The sequence below is a fragment of the Syngnathus leptorhynchus genome, chromosome 2 (assembly GCF_054491065.1).
Source record: "Syngnathus leptorhynchus isolate UIUO chromosome 2, UIUO_Slep, whole genome shotgun sequence".
Lineage (NCBI taxonomy): Eukaryota > Metazoa > Chordata > Actinopteri > Syngnathiformes > Syngnathidae > Syngnathus > Syngnathus leptorhynchus.
The window spans coordinates 1,331,010-1,352,388 of record NC_141196.1 but is presented as its reverse complement, the minus strand read 5'-3'; the positions used below and the strand labels follow the sequence as shown (position 1 = coordinate 1,352,388).

The 21,379-nt window shown below is 43.7% G+C and overlaps 1 long non-coding RNA gene across 2 annotated transcripts; it reads right to left on the bottom strand.

The window, feature by feature from the left end:
* Positions 1-8,294: 8,294 nt before the first annotated feature.
* On the bottom strand, positions 8,295-21,111 carry LOC147059988 (uncharacterized). 2 transcript variants are annotated; one of them, XR_015065566.1, is made up of 4 exons: positions 21,032-21,111; positions 20,507-20,581; positions 8,803-8,868; positions 8,295-8,700 (listed from the first exon to the last, which is right to left on the bottom strand). It is a non-coding gene; the product is annotated as an uncharacterized LOC147059988 (long non-coding RNA). The 2 variants fall into 2 exon arrangements; XR_015065567.1 differs by having other exon boundaries at positions 20,507-20,586; positions 21,032-21,066.
* Between the last annotated feature and the right edge of the window lie 268 nt (positions 21,112-21,379).

Below are 21,379 nucleotides of genomic sequence, written 5' to 3'. Positions count from 1 at the left end.
TGTTCCGACCCCAGGTCAACTAGACTCGGCTACTGCCATATGTAGTATTAAGTTCCACAGACCGCTGTATTGATTTACTGGTGAGGCCACGGTTCGCTGGTCGGGCCATCCAAGGACAAGACTGTGTCGGGTTTCAATCTGTCAACACGTCAACTGTTCCGAACGCGAGGGAATTCGGCGGGAGTGGGAGAGACGACACCTAGCATGTCGATGCTAGCGGGCCCGATTCCTCACGTTCACACGTAAAAAGTACACGACGGCCGAACAACCTCCAGATTCACCTGACCTGCTTTTTATGTGAACAACACAAATAACACGAAGTCCATATCTGTCATCTTAAAAAGCCAGGAAGGGCTTTGTAGGAGTTGTTGGAGAGGTGGCGGCCATCTTGGCAGTGTGGCGGGAAAAGTGAGGCTCATCTATAATGGACAAAGACAATTAAGTTGGAGCGCTGGCTGGGCCAGATAGAGAGTCGCTGGCTTGAGTGCTGGGCCACAGATAAGAATGGATGCAAATACACAGCAAGAGTGACAGATTAACCTTGGACAAGGTCGAGCATTAACGGCGTGAACGGAAAAGACGGGCATGCCTCTTTAAGAGCAGCTGGTGTTAATACAACACACACTCACAAACAGAAAGAACAATAAAAGGGTTCTTCATCTTTTGACAAAGCACGTTTGAGGATTTTCCAATTGGCTCATCTGGTGGTGGTTTTTGCGACAATGTTTAAAGCCTGCTGATGAACAAGACCACCGCTGCATTTTTTTTTCTTTAACGCACCTTGACGTCACACGCACGGAGACGGTAACTAAGCGCAGGTAAAAATAGTGCGGCAGCGCTAGGTGAAGGCTGAGTGGTTGCAGAAAGAGAAGGGGAAAAAAAAAGCCATGGAACACAAAGCAGATGGCTTTGGCCAGAGAGCCTTTTTCTGGACAATGCTTTTGTTTTGTTGTTTTTTTTTCCGTTTTTGATGGAAGACTATTTGAGATGCTTGATGGTATAACGGCACATTTTAGGATGCACAGGAAGACGGGGGCTGAAAATGGCGAGCTGGCAACTTTTTTTTTTATCAACTCCAACTGATCTCTAGTTGGAATTAAAAGGTTGAGCTGTCAAAGGAGATCAAGCTTGATGTTTCTCGATGCTGATGAGGCCCGACTGCTCGTCTGGCGTGGACTTTGGTGTTAGGGCCGGTCGGTCGATCTTACGGGCCAGTCAGGAAATTGCAGGAAATGTGATGAGAGGTTCGTTTGGGTTTTGAAAACGAGAGTCGGGGAAAGGTGGAAGCCCATCACAGAAACCCTTAGAAGCAATTAGAGAATACTTCTCTGATGGCTCGGCTCCAATTTATTTTGAAAAGCCCCCGGCACTAATAGAAGGTAATGAAGGAAAACATACTTTAGTAGTGATTTGCAGTCTTGCTTACAAATGATCTGCTCTGCTTGTACGAGTTATGCAGGTTTGAGTTGATTTCCATCAAATTCGGAGCCTTCTCACTCTCTTTGCTAGTAAGTTCATTTCTATGAAGGTAGTTGGAGAGTTAATTAAATTAAATTAAATTAAATTAATAAACCCTTGTGACCAATGTCTCACTTTTACAAACGTATCAAACTTCTCAAGACAAAAAAACACAATTCAACACTTCTTCATAAAACAGCAGTCTCGAAAGTCGACACCAAACGTCGCCGCTCGTACCGAGGAAGTTGCTCTCAGTTTCACAAAGTTTGCTGTCTTCAACTGTCAGTAGACAATACCAACTAAAACTTGAGGTAAAAAAAAAAAACATTACCCAAATTTTCAATGACTGGATGGAATAATCAATAGAATAATCGTTTCCAGAAACATTCACTCGGAACTATTGTTTGGTCTTGGCAGAGATTTGTGTTGAATGACGCAAATGGCCAACCCAAGGCCACGGAGCTTCGTCGTGGAAGACAATTTTATTGTTCTCCCTGTCGCTAAACATGATTTGTGGTCAAGAAACATTTCCCGGACCAATGAGGTGAAATTGCTTGGGACTGTTTTCCTTTTTTCCACTTTTGTTGACGTTTTGGCAAGCAAACAACTTCACAGGCAGCAGGCCCAGAAAGTGCTGACAATAACCAAAAGCCGTTGTCTGTGTCGCCACGATAGTTTGATTTGCAGTTGTTTATTGTCACTGCATCTTCATTGTATTATGTTTTTTTTTGTAAATAAGCACATGATCCCCAAACAGTCCTTGGCCGCTAAAGTCATCACGTATCGGCAGCGTTTGGGTAAAGCGCGTAGGCGTGTATAATTAGATGAGTCAGAGACGCTGCCGCCGACAATATTATTCTCTCCGACGCTCGTGTACCTCGTCGGCTGCTCCGGTGAGATGGCGAAGAGCGAGAAAGGTTACACCAGCCGGGCTCGCCTATTGAAATTCAAGAGCACTTCACCTAGCCCAGGAGTGGCTGTCTAATGATTAATGAGCTATTTGGGGAGAGTTCAGCTATTTCTAAATGCACGGGCTCTACATTAGCCCTATAATTAATTTTACAACACCGCCGTGTTGTCAGCCCTCAGTGACGTGCCGCACGCCAATGATAAGCAGTCGCTAATTAAAAAAAAAAAAAAAACAGCCCAACTCACAAAATAAATACACGCGTGACATTCAGAATGTCGAGGAAGAGAACAATGTCAAGCCAAAGCTGATCCTCGCTTTCCCCCCACCGGCCACCTTTGCATGAGTTTTACATACTCGTGAATCAGGTAATTGGATGACTATTGATTCTCGTGTCTACACGTCTTGGAGAATTTCCAAGAGCGCAGGAGCCAAGCCAAGTGTCGGCGTGCGCTCCGACGGACCTGCTCAGGTGTTCCGGCGGCAATTCACCGCGCCGCACGCGCGTTATGAGAAATGAGTGGATTTTATGCTAATCGGTTCCCGCGTGTAAGGGCCGGGCCTTCTTGACTGCTGCGCGCGTGAATATATTTTCCTACTTGTGAATAATGGGAGAGAGGTTAGCTAGCAAAAAAAAAGCTGCTTGCGTTCATTGACTTCATAAGTCGCTGAGTAGAGTTTAATCAAAGCCACAACTTTTTTATGGGTCTCGCAAAGCATGTCAAAGACAAAAGAAAAAGGGATTTCTATTCTGTGGACAAGCCTCGACATAAACTGCTGCCGTTGTAAAACGATCACCCGCTTTTTTGCGGCCGTGATTTCAAATGCAAATCGCAACACAGCTGAGGCCAGCGAGGTCGTCAAAGAACGAGCTTGAGGTTGTTACGTTTTGCTAACTTGTGTTCAATTGAAAGCAATCCAGCGGCTCTCTGTACTTCCTCTATGTGAACAATTAGAATTTGTTGTAGCTAGCGACTGGAGGCTATATTCAATTAGCTAACAATCGTTACTACAAATGCGCAGCTATGAAATACTTCTTTTAATTCAATTCAATTAGAATGTGTTTTAGTTAGCGACAGGAGGCTATATTCAATTAGCTAACAATCACAAATGTGCAGTTATGGAACGCTTCTTTTAATTCAATTTAATTAGAAATTGTTGTAGCTAGTTAGCGACGACAGGCTACAATCAATTAGCTAACAATCCTTAGCACTAATGTGCAATTATGGAATGCTTCTTTTTTTTAATATATATATATATATATATATATATATATATATATATATATATATTCTGTGTCGCCTTTCGCCAAGATGCATGTGAAAAAATTCAAATGAAAAAAATCAGGTTAATAAACGATTGCAAGTTATTACAAACACTCAACAGCGCCAGTATGTGTGTACTTATATTAAAGAGTTTCATAATTCAATCCTGCTTCCGTAATATTTTTAAAAAACAATTTTAAGATATATTTTTTTAAATATTCATGGAAAGATAGAGAGCAGAGAAGTTGCTGAACTAATTGCCAACACTGGCCTTTCAACTGGCTTTTATAAACCCTTTGACCCGATTTGCAATAGTCAGCCATTTTTAACCTCTTCCGAACAAATTTTGCATTTTCTTTTTCCGATAAAAATGATTTTCTCTCATGATTATAGTCGGTTATTCTGGAACATTTGCGCGTACGACCAAGTGTCAATCCAATAATATCCTCGGGCATGCAAATTGTTATTCATACGAGCTGGTGAGGCCATATTGACGGACAATCAGTAAAACCGGCTGTCATTTCTGATGACAAAGTCAATCACATCAATTGGAATCAACCCGTCTGTAGACGATTGCGTGTCGACGGTCCCTTTTATCAGTGAGCCCACAAGGCTGACGGCGAGGCCAACATCCCTGCAACTTTGTCTTTCCTTTCGCGGCCTGCCTGAAAAGCTAAGCCAGTCAAAATGGGCAGACGTAACGGGAGACAACACGAGCGGGGACGATGCCAACGGCTCGCGGCTCCCGCGCCCGGGCGACAGATGGATGTAGTCTCGCCGCTGATTAATACGCTCGCTCGGCGGTCACGGCAATGAGGACTTCACAAAAGTGGGTTGAATATTTGTTCTGTCTCCAAAACAGGTGTTAAACTTGTATGCTTTGCTAATTCCGCCACATTCCGTTGAAAGGGGAATGATCTGGAACAGTCATACGCTGAAATCTGTGTGAGTTCTTGGAGTCATCCCAGGCTTGTGAAGCAGCTCAGAAAAGAATACGCTTTCAAAGCCGAGGCTTTATTGACTATTTGGTCCAAAGCATCGTCGCCATTGTTTGGCACTCGCAAATGTATGCCAAAGGTACTAACACCTGGTGTTTGTCATTGCTATTGTTCCACAAAAGAGGGGCCTCCAGAGTACCTCGATTAGGGCAACATATACAAAAAAAAAAAAAAAATCAATGCACGCTGACGGATGCCTCGTAGATCACGGTATGGCGACAACGAGAGCTTAGCGTAAAGCGAAACGGGCCAGCAGGACTAATAGCCGTCAAAGCCGAGTGTCAGCCGGGCTTATCAGCGCTGAGCCATGTTTCCCGGGCCTCCCCAAAGAACTGGCTGGACAATACGTGCTACCCACAATCCATACCGTGCATCACATCCAGGCTATAGGTGACAGCATAACACCCCCCCCCCCCCCCTCCTTTATCGCCAAACTCCCGACTGGGAAAACAAGTGCAGGGTTTGTTCCTTTGCCTAGCAAATACTCTGCTGACGCACTCGCCAACACGCTTTTTTTATGCTGTATTTAAAGACACGCCACCTCCCCCCCCATCCCTCCCTCCCTCCCCCTTTGAGACTGCTGTTGGGTAAAGATGAAAAATTGCATTTTCAGCAGAGTGACATCTAATCTGTTTGGCATGCATTAATTTCCCCCGACGATGTAAGTGCTGGTGGGCTGAAATCTCTGGACAGACATACAGTATACTGTACTTTATCTGTAAAAAAAAAAAGGGGGACAAGAACAGAACACCAACAAAGCTCTTCCTTAACTTCAGGAAATGATGTTTTCAGCAATTATTTGCATTACGTACGATACAGCTAAATGATTCTCATTCCTGCCACATTTGATTAAATATGAGTCGTGGTCTTCCCCCCCCCCCAAACTGAGAACAATTATTCCTTTTGCTTTTTTGACTGATCAGCACATCAGTGGAACAATGAAGAATGATGGTGATGATGGGGAAAATAGGTCATTTTTCACAATGACAAGTATTATGTGAGCGATTCATTACGGGAATGACGAACAACGCGACTTCTCCCTCCCTCACGGACATCCTCCTCTCAAGCGAGGCAGTCCTTGACTGTTGAGTTCGATGAAGGTGCTTCATGCTTTCAGAAAGTGCGTTTCACGTAAGCCTCATCTGTTGTTAAAACAAAAAAAAAGTCTTTCAAATTCAACCAAAAGTTTGACTTCCTGAAAAATAGGAATGGAGGGACGATGCAAAGTTTATCTTCTAGATTTTCTAATGAGGAAAAAAAAGCACTCCGTAAGACACTACCGAATGAAATTAATGAGTCATAACGTCGTTAAATAATAATTCAACACGCTTATTAGCGCGGCCTGTCCACCTGCGGGCAGTGTAATTCGCAGTATACAGAGACACGATGACGTCACAACTCGTTCTTCACAGAGGATAAAAAATACATGCCTGTGAATATTGTGTGCTGCTACATTTTTTGGGATTTAAATATCCACTGCTTATTAAATAGCAGAGATGCTATTTGATAAATTGAGTCACTAGTCTTAACTACTGAATTGAAGCAACAATGTTTTAGTTTTTTTTTTTATACTATGTGATAGCATTGAGAGCTATTTGTCTAAATTAAAAACATCAAAACTATAATTTGTGATCTGGCATAGGAAAATGTGTCGAAAATCAGACTAGTTAGACTTCAAGCTAGGCAAAGGTGGTTCGGTGGCTCGCATAGCGTTGGTAGCATTCACGACCCCACATACTGTCCTCTGATTGATCTATTGTATGTTGTTGGAGTAGCCTAATATGTCAAGGTGCCAACGTGTTGCGGCAGACCGGCTAACTGCCGTGTCCAATGGCGGCCATGTTGGCAGGGGCAACAGTCCCATCACAGGTACTGCATAGACATTAATAATAAGGCCTAACTTGCTCATTTCTTAACAGATTTCATGCGCGTTACCTTTCTGTCAATGCCAAATATATATATATATATATATATATATATATATATATATATATATATATATATATATATATATATATATATTATATTGTATAAAATATTTCCACCAGTGAAAGGTTACTCCTAGCTCCCAAATGTACCGGCATCCATGAGCTGGTGCAGCGCAAAAAGATTAAATGGAAGCTTTCCGTCACCGAGGCGGAGACGGATGGTAACGTCCAGCGTTTGCACGTAATTGTTCTCTGCGGCCTCCCCCACGCATTTAACCTAGGCGATGGGGAGAGACCTGGCTCGTCCCACCCTTGACTATTAGGGTGATGCACGGCGGCCCATTTCTCATCCCACACAAGAAGGCTGATGGATTTAGTCGAGCCACGGATTGAGAATGGGCCTCCCGGCATAGAGCGCAGAGTGATGAGTTACAAGGTGAGGTCATGGATGAAAGGTGCTGAGGTCAGCGCCGCTGACTGTCAGGGACACATGTTCACCTAGTCGCCAAACGATGCTAACGATTACATTTATGAGTCATGATACAATATCAGTTCCTCCAATGAACATTGCATTAAAATGTTTCACCAACTTTGTCGACTAATACGAAAAGAAACTTCTTTGAAATGGAAAACGAAGACATGAGCCATCGAGTGTACAGATAAAGATTTATTGGACTTAAAATTTTGCTGAAGTAAGAATATTGTGTAGCTTTGGAATCAGTGAGATGAAGATAAAAGGGGAGCAAAAAAAAAAAATCCAGAGTGCTAAACACGTTTAAAGCCAAACATGCTGTTTCCAGCACAATTTCTATCTGATAATGAAATATAAAATTCTGCTTACTGTACACAAGGTAGCTAATATAATGTACACTCACACATACGGCAAATAATGAATAATCACGCAGTCATAATTATCTTCCAACAATCTTTTTCTCACTACGGTGCATCTTTGTGATTGAAGTCCACCCACATTGAGTTAATTGCATCCATTCCCGGATGCCAAAAAATATGCAATTAAAGTTCCGGCGTTACGCAGTAGCCCTGCATAATCATTTATACATTAGCATGTTTAAATTGGTACCAAAAAGGTTTCATTTTCCTGGAGAAGTGGAAGTAGTCCTAGAGTGCGGTTAAATGACGAGGCTCTCCGAGAAAACTTCTCAAATCAATTTTGGAAGTGGTTGAAGTTGCGAACACCAAAAGTTGCTAACAGAAGTTGCTAGCTGCTAGCCGCAGGAAGTGCCCAATTAAAGATAGTGGTGGTAGCAACACAAGTGTCTGCCGTATTTTATGGACTACTACAAATCCTCCCCCAAAGAATTGATTGAAGTATTTTTTTTTCTTTTGGCGACTGTTGGGCTTTATCCCAAAATAGCGAGTGCTCGCTTAATTTCTAAGCCGGCAACAATTACGGAAAAAGCCTCGTTATGGAACCAAAGGTTCACAGCGTGTTGTTTTGTAGGCGAGCCGAGCTCTGTGGACAAGTTGACTGCAGAGGCGCAAAGTCTTAATAATGCAGCTCTTCTCCAGCGGCTCGGCCCCTTCTCTGTTTGCTCGGGCGGCTTGGGAGAAAATGCTGATGATGCAACGTGCTGACCCAAATACGCTACCTGCTCCCAGCAGACTGCGCCAGCTGGGGTGAGCGCAGCCCAAGCGCCGCTCAAGCGCCGCCACCTTCTCCACGGCCGCTTCTTTTATATTCTCACATTGCCCCCAAAATGGGTTCTATCTTGCCTTCCATTTTTCCATGCATCTAAAACACCGGCGTCAAACTCAAGGCCCAGGGGACAGATATTGCTTGCAATTTATATTACAGTTATTTTTCAAAAATATTTGAACAGTTTTAATTAGTTTATAAAACGATTTATTCATCTGTTTGTTGTGTAGGCGATACTATAAAAAATATGAGACGTTCATAGATTTATTCGGGTTGACAATTATAACTGGCCCTCCAGTGTTGCGGACGATCACAGAGGTTAACAAATATGCCAGCCTGATACCCTTATTAGCTTCATTTGCATATTTAATAATGCTGCTTATCTCTGGGTACTTCAACTATTGACTTCATTACAAATGCTTGTTCTGCTTTCAGGAGGAGATTCTGACCCCCCTTCCCGGGCTCCCGGCAGGCCTCCGGCGACCGTCTGTTTGAGAAGTCAACAAATGACGGCGAAAGGACACGAACACACTCATTAAGCACGGGGAACACTTATTATTCCATTTATCGAGCGTCATTTTATATTTACATGATCGGGCAGATGTTATTCGGCGGTGATCGATGCGTCCCGCCGCTTCACTTTCCAAAGCTCTGACTGACAGTGACGAATTGAGGTACGAGTGGAAGCAAAGGGAGAAAAAAATGGAATTTCAATTCAAGACTTAGACAAGCGAGAGAAATAATCAGTCTTGAAGGCAGAGGGGTAATCAGAAAACAGTTCTTCTCAAACTCATTATAAAAAAATATTGCCATGGTGGCAATTGTTCAAATAGAGCAGGTCTAAGAATTCATCGTAAAGGTGAAGTATTTTATTCGGACTCAAAATCGGAATCGTCATTATTGGCCAAATGGAGAAAAATATGGGAGCATGCCGAACCGTAGTGGTCGACTGTAGTTTTAAGTTGTGATATCACAAGTGACCACGACATGGCAGACATCAGTTGCACTTACGCTGTATTTTAAACTGCTCCATACTAAATCGTGAGGAGTTTTAGGGGCTAACTTGGAATGACATGCAGGAAAAGTGTCGCACACAAACGATATTAAAAATTTTGAGCAGATTGTTACATAAAATGAATAAATGAGTTCTCGCTTTTAATGTTGGTTTGCTGTTCAGTAATATTGTGCCGTCCTTGAATGTTAGTTTCTGTGCAAGACAGCCCTTTGGGATGGGAAATATAAGGAGAATAATAATCATTAAAAAAAAATAAAAAAATGTGCTCATTTAGTTGTTTCAGCCAAAGCCTTTAGTGTTGCTTTGGGAGAGTGAATCTTTTGTATTTGATGCATTGTAAAAAAATTTAAATAAATCAGGAGCTCATATTTGACACAAATGGACAAAGTTTGTCCATATTTCAAGAAGATGAAGGATCGGTGCAATGTTGTGTAACCACTCAATCTCAACAGACAGTCACTTGGCGCCCTTTTTGTATCATGACTCCGAGTCACCTGCCACTCCCCCTCCCCGGTGACATCCTTGGCCCGCTTCTGCTCTTCCGCCCGACTGCCCGCATGCACCTTCTTCTTGTTTATTAAAAATACAAGCCGGAGCAACCCCGTGCATATGTCTGCTCGCCATGAAAAGGTGCCGCATGAATATGCAATTACGCCCATGAATTAGTAAAAGGCCAGTAGCCGCCGCCCCCTTAGCAAATGTTCACAAAAAAACATGGCCAAAAGGGGGAGGGCCGCTCCGAGTCACCTGCCAAACAACGTAAAATTCCTCGTAGGCCTCGTTAGTGATTCGTCCGGTGTGGACGCGAGGCGGCAGAAGTGAATTTCCCCTCGGCTGCCTCGTGTGGAGGGTCAAGGTTGATAACGGCCAACAATTCAATTTCACAGCGGCTGCCTTGAGCAGAGGCTGTTTGATCTTGCGCGGGACCCTTTAGAACAGCCCACTCTGCATATCCGCGAGCACGTGAACTTAATCAAACTTTAATTAGCCCTCTGCCTGGGCCATAATTGGCAGTTAAGGCAGGGCCGAGAGCCTGCTTCTGCGCAAGACGTGGCCTCAAAGTGTGTCGGCGCTTCGAGAACGCAGTTGGACACGATCGCCACGGGGAACTTGACAAGGCTCTCGGCCCCCGCTATCCTAATCAATTGGAATTTATCAGGGAACCTTTTATTTCAACAACCAACACGGCATTTGTGTAAACAGAGGCGGGCGGGTGGGCCCATCACACGATAAATTTATGAAGCCATTACAAATCAAGTCACAAGCCACTAAATGGCAACATGGAACTTAATTGATGAGTAAATGCAAGCAACACTGTGCATCGGGGCTCACCGACTCAATTTGACCAAGGGGCAGAATTTTGTGGACCACGTGATATTTTCTCTTTGATCCACATAATTATGAAATCCAGTCGCGGGCCGGATTGGGCGATTCGGCGGGCCGAATTCGCTCCGCGGGTCGCCAGTTGGTTACCGCAATATGGGAAGGTTCCAAGAGGTAAACAGTAATACAAAAGGTTTACGATCCGAGCCTTTCTGACCCGATGTGGGGAAATCCATGGCAAGCCAATCTTTTTGTAGGCGCTATGATCTCCTGAATCGAATGCCCTGAGAAATGAAATCAATGGCCTTACTCACTCCCCGGCCAAATCAATCTGGCCAGATTGTGGTGTGTGGACCCCCTCCGACTAGTCGGGTCAATAGAGTTAATGTGAAAAATGTGCGGGGAGAGACCCCCGGACCCCCCTTCGCACCACCGCCACGCAACAACAAGACTATTTCGAAAGAATTCAGCGGTGAGCAATCAGGGACCGAAGCCTCGACTTTGATTGACAAACGAAATGCGATTGGGTGTTCCATGAAACCGTTTTTGTCCAGTCTCTTCATATCATTATTCGTCATTACTATATTCGCCATAAATCAGATTTCAAAATGGCATCAAATGACATCAGCGTTTTCCCATCATCTGATTGATTGGGAGGATTAAAATTGTTTCAGCCGATTTTGATAGACAAATAACATTGGTATCAATCTCTACAAATTAAGAGTTGACTCGTTCAATACTTAAGTCGTTCATCGGAATCAATATCCCGAGGTATCGTTTCTATATTGTATTCTATATTCGATCGTATTCTATGGCACCCGCGCTGCCACATTTGACTTTTCCAGCAGGATTATGCTTGAATTTGATCTGAACAAGTTTATTCAGCTTTGGCTGTGTCTGATACCGCCTCGCCGGTGTTAAGAAGGCTCAAGTGTTCCCTCCCAACCCTTTTTTTGGCTTATCCTCCCCCCCTCACTTACATTCATCCATTCTTCAGTTGTCACACGTAGACACTGAACGCACAATCGCAGGCAAATCCACGCCATCCGCTCCAAGTAAGCCATCTTACGTTCCTTGTTACAAACGCTTAGGAAAGTCTTCATTCAAAGACACACTGTTTTGACTGACGGCGAGTTCATTTCACCGTTTAACTTTAGCTCGCGCTAAGTGATGGCAAAATGAGGGCAAACTTAGAAGACATTGAGCGGGAAGAATTTGAAAGGCTGTCATCGATTGTCGGCGTGGCGCCAAGCCGGGCCCCGAGCTGTCGCGGCGTATCGTTCCGGTAAGCGTTTGCGAACGATCGTACGTGCCCGAACCGAGCCGTCTGGAAATCCCGCCGGCCGAGCACAACAAAGCTACTTTTCAAGGGCAGAGCATTAGGATTCAAGGATAGCGCTTGGACCGACTCGGCCGGACTCGTCTCCCCCGCTGGGCGGCTAAAAAGCAATCATAAAAAAAAAAAGGGGGTTCGCTTTGAAGAGCACGCCTCGCCGAGTCGTCGATCCGCGGTATTGACCCTTCCTACTTTTATTTGACAAGGTTCCCGTTCCGGGCTTAAATGACTGCGAGCTCATTGCTATGCTAGCCGCGGCACAGCGGGCTGTCGTTAGTGCTGATGCTGAGAATTTCCGCATTGATTCCACCGCTGGGATTTACTGCAATGCAAATGTGTTTCCGTGATAGAGAGAAGAATAAGAACACCTCGTGATGTCAAAAAGTATTTGCGCCTGCACACACACACACACACACACACACACACACACACACACACACACACACACACACACACACACACACACACACACACACACACACACACACACACACACACATCGTTTATTGCCAAGCACATATACGCAAGCTCGGCTTTTGACGGGGCCCCGCCGCCGACGTAAACGAGCAAAGCTATCCGCATTTCCACAAAGTCTATCAATTACAGCATCTTGGCGGATCGGGCTCCCACGCGCTCGCTCTTAAAAAACATCGACAACATGCTCCCGTCGTATGCGTGAGAACCGGCTTCCCCTTGAAGAAAGCTCCGGAAAAGCCAACATGAGGAGAAACAACTCGGGGCGCAGAGAGAGATTAGCATGCGGCGGAGGATAATTCCCCAGTTTTGTAATTACCATGCAGATTACGCCGCGATCGGTCATTGGAGATTGATCTTCACCGAGACGTCTTCGTTTATTGATGAGGTAACCGTACTGTTGCGTTGCGGTTTTTGCTTTGGAAGTAAAATCAAATGTTGATTGTGCGTATGTCAGCGGCCACATCGAATATCAACAATGTGATGAAGCATTTGTCAGGAGGAAGTCATTGGTGAAAAATTCAAACTCCATCCGCATATTATTCTTCCCAAACAAAAGTTGGGCTCCGCTGGAAATATGCAAAGCAGTTACCGCATACATGTTCCATGGCTCCTTCCTTCAAAGCGGGGACGAGATTTTGTATTGAACTGTCGGCAGAATTTCAATTGGGTAGAAGAAATACATTATCACACCGCGAGTGTTAGCATGGTTCCTCGAGCGCGTTATATAACTAAAACAATTCCAAGTTTCTGACACAAACCACTGCAGGTGTTCTTTGCATTTGTGTAGGCCACAAAAGGGCGCGTGGGCATAGTCGGCGGCGCGTCGGCTGTATCGGCATGCACATGTGCTGAGTGAGTCTGATAAACTCAATGTGAGGTCACCTTGCTAAATGATTAAAGGCTGCTTACGAATAGAAAAAAAAAAAAAAATCAGTTTGCGGTGGAAAAAGAACAAAGCTAGATGCTTTATCAGACGCAGCCAGAACGCAACACTTGAGATGAGGCTTATTTATGGAGGTCCTATAGGTGAAATGCCTTCCGAAGATAAGATTAAGATCATACTCGGAAATCCCTACCACGGCGGGGGGCTTTTAAAAGAAAGCAGTTGGAGCTCCGCAGCTTAAGTTTAGAACACGTCACACCTTTTCTTTGTAAAAGGACTTCGCATCTCAGCACAGTGAACAGCAAAAACGGAAGCAAATGAAACAAACGTGGGATACGAACAGAGCCCTGCTGCATCCCTAAAAATGTTGATGGTTGCCCTCAATTGTACTGAGCCACTTCAAAAGGGACAGACAAAGAATCCAGTCTCCAGAATGTTCTCACGGGTACGTATAGAACGCTTGGTTGAACTTTTATTTTTCATTTATATTTTATTATATTTATGGATTTGAATTGCTTTAGTACTTTAGCAAAAACCTAATGACTAATTTATTCCGAGAGAACGCTGTAAAAGAGCACATCTGCGATATTTGTTTGAGTAACAGAAAGGTCAACGAATTAGCATGCAATCAGTGATCATTAGCTAGTTAGCTAGCTAGTTTTTGGGGTCAACTGCTGACCGACTGATTCATCACAAATTCAAATGACGACAACCAAAAACCTTTTTTTTTTTTTACAAGGTGTTGTACATTAATTATACAAGACAGTTCCTTCAAAAATAATAATACAATATGAAATATCTTTTTGCATTGGTAGACGGCATACAGGAGGTGCTGAATTGGCATTTCCATAGCGAAGGTTAGCTACGGCGTGGCGCTGACCACTCACAAGGACTCCATCGATTGATTCTCCTTGGCCTGAACGCGGGAAAAATACCTCTGTGAATGCGTACAGCGCATCGGTGATGCTTAAGAAACACACCATCTGTCATTATTTTGAATCCATCCCACTGGAGTTGAAGATTGAGCTCGATCTTGCGTGTAGCGAGTGCTTACGCGGGTATTACGCACGATTAAACAAGACATTGTCGTAACAGCAATTAACGCCACGCACAAAAATTACGGCATGGGAACAGAGAACGTTTTTTAAAAGATAGCTGCAATTTACAAGCTTGCCGTGGCATGCAATTGAATTGTTGACAGTATGAAAAGTCAAAGGTCACGGGAGTGTCGCCAAAGTCATCAATAGACAACAAACACCGAATGGATGTCGTCAAAGTTGTCTTTTACGATTCCATACAGGTTGCGTGACTGCTTGAATAACATCCAATAGTTGGCCTCAGATTTCCGAGCTTTTAACTCCTTCACTGCTCTTGACGAGAATAGTCGTCAATCATCACTTTGTACTGGGCTGCCATTGACTAGAATTGACATCAATCATAACTTTGTACTGAGCTGGCAGTGAATAAGTTAAGTGCACTCTAAATTGAAAGCACTTGCCACGTACAAAAAGATTATCATCATCACGAGCTCATCCTTGCCCTTCATTTTACAGTAATTGGCCATCTCTATAAAAAAAATGCCTACACCATTCAAACCCAAATAAAACGTCTTTCCCGGATCCACTGGGTGATTCAATTGACGGGTGGGTTTTTTGGGGGGGGGGTTTTAATGGCAGGTCTAGCAATAAATTGTACGAAGGCCTTCTGTCTCCCTTGATCAGCTCGTTAAACAAGTCTAAAGACCTTTTCATTGCCACGGCGGAGGCTCGGCGGTTCACATCACCGCCATTGCGGTATGCATCACTAGCTAATTTCCTTAAGGGAAGAAATCTGGCCTAACGGTGACCACAGCATAAATATTGACTGGACACCAGAGAATGAATAATATCTGCTAAACACACTTCATCTGGTATGAAGATACACTTTGGAGTCCGCCGGACTCTCGACATTAGCAGTCCAGCCATGAGCTGGAAGCCTCGCTGGAGCCGGAGAATCGGAAACGCATTCACATCTCGTCCACGATGCCGTTTCTGGAGATATTAAGCTAAAGAGTTGTTGTGGCCGCAGGTTAAGAATTGCGGAAGATGTCAAAGCTCTTCTCATTTAGGAGGATGCGGTTGTTGAGCTAAACCGTTCCATGTCAATCTAGAAGAAGCTAAAGCGTTTTGTCGAGTTGGAACATTTGAATGGGTTGAGAAAGGTGGAAGGAGGGCGTGAATGTTAATCTCTCTTAATATTTGAGCAATAGTAAAGGAACACGAAAGGAACAATACAAGAATCTCCTGGATTGGATTCAATTTGAATGCTTTCAATCAGTCGAGAAAGAACTTTGATGGGTAACAAGACGCAACAATTCTCGCAGGCATTAATAGGAGCCATATGTCATTTTGTCTTGCCGACATGGACCGTCCCGGCTCCCATCTGGAAGCTGTCAGCGCTACGACTGGTCACTAACACGGGGGGAGGTTAATGAAGCCCCCCACTCCCGAGTTATCTGATCCAACCCGAATGTTGAGCCCTCAAGCTGCTCGGAGATGGCCCCCGAAGGACTTGATCCATGACGGCTACGTACACGTCGGCAATAAAACGCACCTGCTACCTGGGCTCAGCTGTTGCGGCTATGCGGGAGGGGCCAAGTACCGACGCAGTACTCGCTCAAGAATTTATTCTGTACTTTTGACTTCTAGCTCTGGAAGGCTTGTATGTTCAATTGGTGGTCAGAACCGATTCTGTAACTTTGGGCAAAGAGTCACGGAGGGGCTCTAGATCGACAAGTTTCTTCAATAGACTGGTTGAAAGATCCAAACCTTTCGTCTTTGGCTTTGATATGCCGGGAGGAAGTCTTTCAAATAGCTGCAGGACGTTTGGGTTCCATTAGCATTGGCGCTAATGCTCTCTCTTTCTTAAGAAGCTATCCAAAGTTTTGTCAGACAAGCAAGTCGAGGTACGATTGTCTCGTCGCTATCTACTTGGCGGACGGCGGGGTCTTGATATCAATTCAAGTGGTGGCGTCTGGAGCGTACATTCATAATCCCACAAGAGCACTTAGGTAAACAGGTGTCCTTCTGTGCTTCCTGCCATTATTCCGGGAGCAAGCTAATCAATCTCACTTTTCACAAAAGTGACTTTTCAGGATAGAACTTGATCCAAGGTGAGTCAAGGTAATGGCCCGAGCGCGGCATGCGCAAGTGGCTTAAATAAGCGTATTATCGCACCTGAAAATGAGGGCATTTTCTCAGGGAGTGAAAAGTCCCCGCAAAGTGAAGTCATCACAGACAAATGGTTCACTACTTAGCGGGGAGGCGAGCTTTGTGGCAAGCTCAAGTGAAGGATTTGAGCTTCAAAGCCACCTTTTGCTTTCAACAGAGAGGAAACGCATAACAACAGTCGCCTCGACCCAGTGAGAAGACCGGGAAAATAACAAATCATGACAAAACTATGCGTTGATTGGATTTTGCTCATTAGCTATTGATTAAATAAATGACAGCTTGCTTGCAGTAAAGCAACATGTGTACAGATTCAGTCATTTATGGAATTGAAATTATATCATATTAATTATATAATTAAATATTATATAATTCTACAATATTTATATAATATAAAATAATTGTAGGTAATAATAATAATAATAATAAAAATATTTCTACCAAAGCAAAAAAAATAAAAATAGGCCCAGGGAAACAATATTCAAGCCTTTGGTAGAGAATTAAGACCATCTCTGAAAAGTAATTTGAAAAATGATTTTCATTCCAAAGTCAATTGCGTGTTTGGACCACAGGTGCATCAAATCACCCATGACAGCAGTCTGGTATGAAAGTCCAAAGTTTGCACGTACAAGTAGTTTGGAGCTGTCAGCGGGTTCCCTCGGGGGACACTTTCCGCTTGTCTTCCTCTCGTCTCGGTTGTTTCGCCTGTGTGCCGCGCTCGGCATCTGACCCTGGCGCCGATGTGCGCTTGGCTGCGTGTTGTCGTGTCTTTTTCATGTCACGTCGCCACACATCACATGTACGTACGTACGCCTCTCTGGCATCGACACATAATCAGGTCAGGGTTTTTGAATGCGTCTGGCCCCCCGTCTGCACGCCTTTGAAGACGGAGCGGGGAGAAACATCAATGGGCTGACACTTGACACGGCCTTGCGAGTGCACACATACTGTAAGCTTAACACTAAACTGGGTTTGAAGAGCGCAGGACCGTTTGCAATTATTGACATGCAAGTATGAAATAGCCACGAGCACACATTTCGTTCTTATTTAGCTCCTAGCCAGTCACCGCAGGTGTTCCACAGGGCTCCATTGCGGAGCCCTTTCGATTCGTCTTCTTGCTTCCCCTTGGACTCACTTTCCATAAACTAAATAGAACTTTAATTGCGTTTTAGGATTACGAGCTCAATAACGTCTCACTTTCGCCATCTTCTTCCTTCCTTCCTTCCTTCCAGAAACTGCAGAGTAATAAAACAGAAGCTCTTTTAAATTGCGCCAAATCGACATTATCCAAAGTCCTTCAGTTTAAGAGTCTGGGTATCATCCTCAAAATCAAGTTGTCTTTTCATTCCTTAAACACACTTGCCACACACCCTGGACTAATCTGGGCGAATAGCTTGAGTTTTAATAAACATAGTAATAATAAACATATTAACAAGCTCCAACAGCAATTATTGTTACTTCATCAGCAAATGTGAATATAATTCTTGATGGTACAAATGAATGTCATCAGCTTCTAAAAATTGACTTTCTACACTTAAGACTTATTTATGAGACACTAAACATTTGACCGGCACTTAAAAGGACTATTGTGTCCTCGGGAAGACGTTTTCTCACTTTCAAGTGTCATGATTTGCAAAAAGCAAGACATTCTCTACAACACCATTCTTCAGACGTCTCAGCTCCGTGCACTGCCATGCAATAACTGCCATCACAAACAATTGGCAAAAACAGATCTGGATTCACCCCAAAACAACGCCGTAGTCGACATCATACGGCTTTGACTCCTTGAACACATGGTCGCCCCTCATCCTTCTTTTCATTTCCGCCGACTCTCTAATTTCCTCCCCGCGACTCCCTTTTGGGCGCCTTCCTCTTATTCCCCATTAAACAGGTCATTGTATTAACTGCAATCTACATAGGAAATGTAATTTACAAGAAATTCATTTCTAGCTTCCATTTGCGCATTTGCTCCCAGTGTTTAATATGTTTGGGAGGAACAATGCCATTGGTCACCATCTGGGTGAGTGGGGAAAGGCAAACCAAATGTATTAATTTCATGTTAATGGCATATGAGCTCGGCTGCGAGGGGAAAAGAAAAGAAAAAAAAAAAAAGAAAAATGGAACATGCCCCGGCAAACAAACTGGAGGAACACAGATGTAATATTAAACGTTTAAAGAGGCATGGCATTAAAATAAACACCACTTGAAAAAGCAAGGGAGGGGGGGGAATGCAACAGATGCACAATGGCGATAATGGCGAGAGAGAAAGTCATTTCGGGTAAGCGAGCGTCATAAAACGTCGCCCCCTACTTTAAAAATAAGTGCAGCTGGTTCGTAATTGCGACACAGAGCGGCGCCGGGACAAAGTCCAAACGTACGACATATTTGACGAGATTGTTGATTTACGTTGCTTCGTGGCCAAAATAACAGCACAACATCCGCAATATGATTCACGTTTTAATGAACTTTCCCGGTACACGATCACGATGTGTCTTCCTTTCTACACACCCCGTGCATACGCCCTCTATGGATAAACCCTAGAAACAACATAAAAACAGGCAACAGCACTAAATGTCATTTTCTGGAAATCATCTGAAACATAAAATGTGAGTATACCACAGCGTCCTCAGCAGGGAAAAGAATCAAAAGGTATTCGCCAAGACTGAAGAAGAAACAAAGGAAGTGGAATCTTCTTCAACAAAATTGAAGACAAACAAGTGGTCGTCAAGGCAACTAACGTGACTTTTCTTAGCTACCGCTGCGACCGGGGTTTATTATCCATAGCAGCAAAGGTCACAATAATTGAGCCAGATTCTCCCTTCGGCCCGCAACGTGAGGCACAATTCCAGATCAAGTGAGCCATTTTATACTCAAATAAGAAATGTCGCCATCGTTTCCAATGCGACTTGCCGTCAAGAAATTCAGCCGCACCGCCAAAATAAATTTGCCTAAAAAAATGCAACATAGCAAGCAACTTACCGTTTTTTTTTCCAATGCAACCTGCCATCGAGAAATTCACTCACATCAGCAAAATAAATTTGCATTAAAAAAAAATGCAACATAGCAAGCAACTTACCGTTTCTTTTCAAATGCAACCTGCCATCAAGAAATTCACTCACACCACCAAAATAAATGCAACATAGCAAGCGACTTACCGTTTTCTTTTCCCAATGCAACCTGCCATCAAGAAATTCACTCACACCACCAAAATAAATGCAACATAGCAAGCGACTTACCGTTTTTTTTTCTTCTTCTTCGTGATGATATATTTTGGCCGGTGTGAAAAATACGGTAACAGGAGCATCAAATTGGATTTTGATAACATTTGTACAGGTCCATTTAATATGCTGGGGGGGGGGGGGGGCTTGTAAAGCTCCCTGTGACATAAGTAACTTTGGTGGCTCAAGCTATTATCTTATAATTTTCCAGGTGAGACAACTTGATCTCAATTTTCGCCAAATACACCTCAATTAAACCGTGTATCAGCGCAGTGCAACGGCTTCTTCATTTTTTACAGGCGCGCTCATCAGTCTGGATTTACTTGAAGCTTCGGGGCAAGTTGTGGAGAGAGCGATTATGTCAAACGCAAAGGAGGATTTACTCCCTTTGGTTTGTGCTTTATTGCTTTTTTTTTTCCACATCCCCGGTAGTAATTAAAGGCCGACATTGGGTGAGTTTGTGTAAAATGTCTTTGGATCGTTCTCGCAAACTGGATGGCGTTTGCATACAGTTCTGAATGACTTAATTACTTTCCATTGGAATAGAATGAAAGGCAAGCGGCGGCGGAGTCATTGGCCCGCTCGCCGCTGACGGACATCGCTAATTATCCAGCCGGCCACGATGCCGAGAGGCTTTCCCGCAATCGGATTCATTCCGCTGCCTCAAGTGTGCTATTTGATATTAGTCTCCTTGCCACGAGCGTGACCGTGCATAGCTTGCAATTAGCGCTCAACCTGGATGAGGCCTTATTTTATTTTTTTTCAATGAAAACTCAGACGTCAACCCAAACATAAAAACCACAGTTTAAGGCAAAAAAAAAATAAACCGACTTACTATGACTCTCTTGGCTGTTGCGACGGATTTGAAGAAAAAGGCCGCTCCGTGTTGTGCCCGACTTTTAGCCGTTGTCTGTTCTGCCAACGATAAAGTGCTCATCAAGCAGTGTTGCAACAAAAGCATCTCACAAACTGTACTCAAACACAAAATGTAATTTCTGGACTATAAGTCGCACCAGCTAAAATAAGGGAAAATCTTCTTCTTTTTTTTTTTTTTTTAATAAATAAGCCGCACTGGACCATAAACCACAGGTGTTTTAATGTTTAATTAGCATTTGTTAAGACCCAAATCGACTGCCTTTAATTTAAAAGCGGCATTGTACTGTTCTCGCTAAGGCGTGTTAGCTTTGTCCAAGCTAGACAGCGAGCTAACTGAACTGATGCCGCAAGATGTCCTTTGGTCGTTTTGTAACTTTCTTAGGAAATCTTGCCACCGATAACAATAAAACTAGAAAAGATGAAATAAGTGTCAGACATATAGTGCCGTTTACATGAAAACAAGAAAATGTAAAGTGGAACGTACAAAGCGTGGCCTTTATCGGAGTTCCTCCCTAGTTTGGCGGGAATGTATTGATTGCGGACTCGCTTTTCTTCCTTCAACTGGTTTACATCCATTACTTCCTGGTTTACATCACATTTGCCGAAATAAAGCATCGCTTCCGCCAAAACAAAGCAATGTTAACAAAATAAAAGCGTGAATAGTGAACAAATTGCACAACACTTGCCTGAAAGGTAGAACAGACATCATATGCATTTCTTTTGTCCCCCATAATGAGGGAGCTTCCTTTCTCCAGTAATGTCTATTTTGATCTTGTTCTGTCTGTTGTGCGGCACTATTTGCCTGGCGGATGGACATGCCATCAACAGCCTT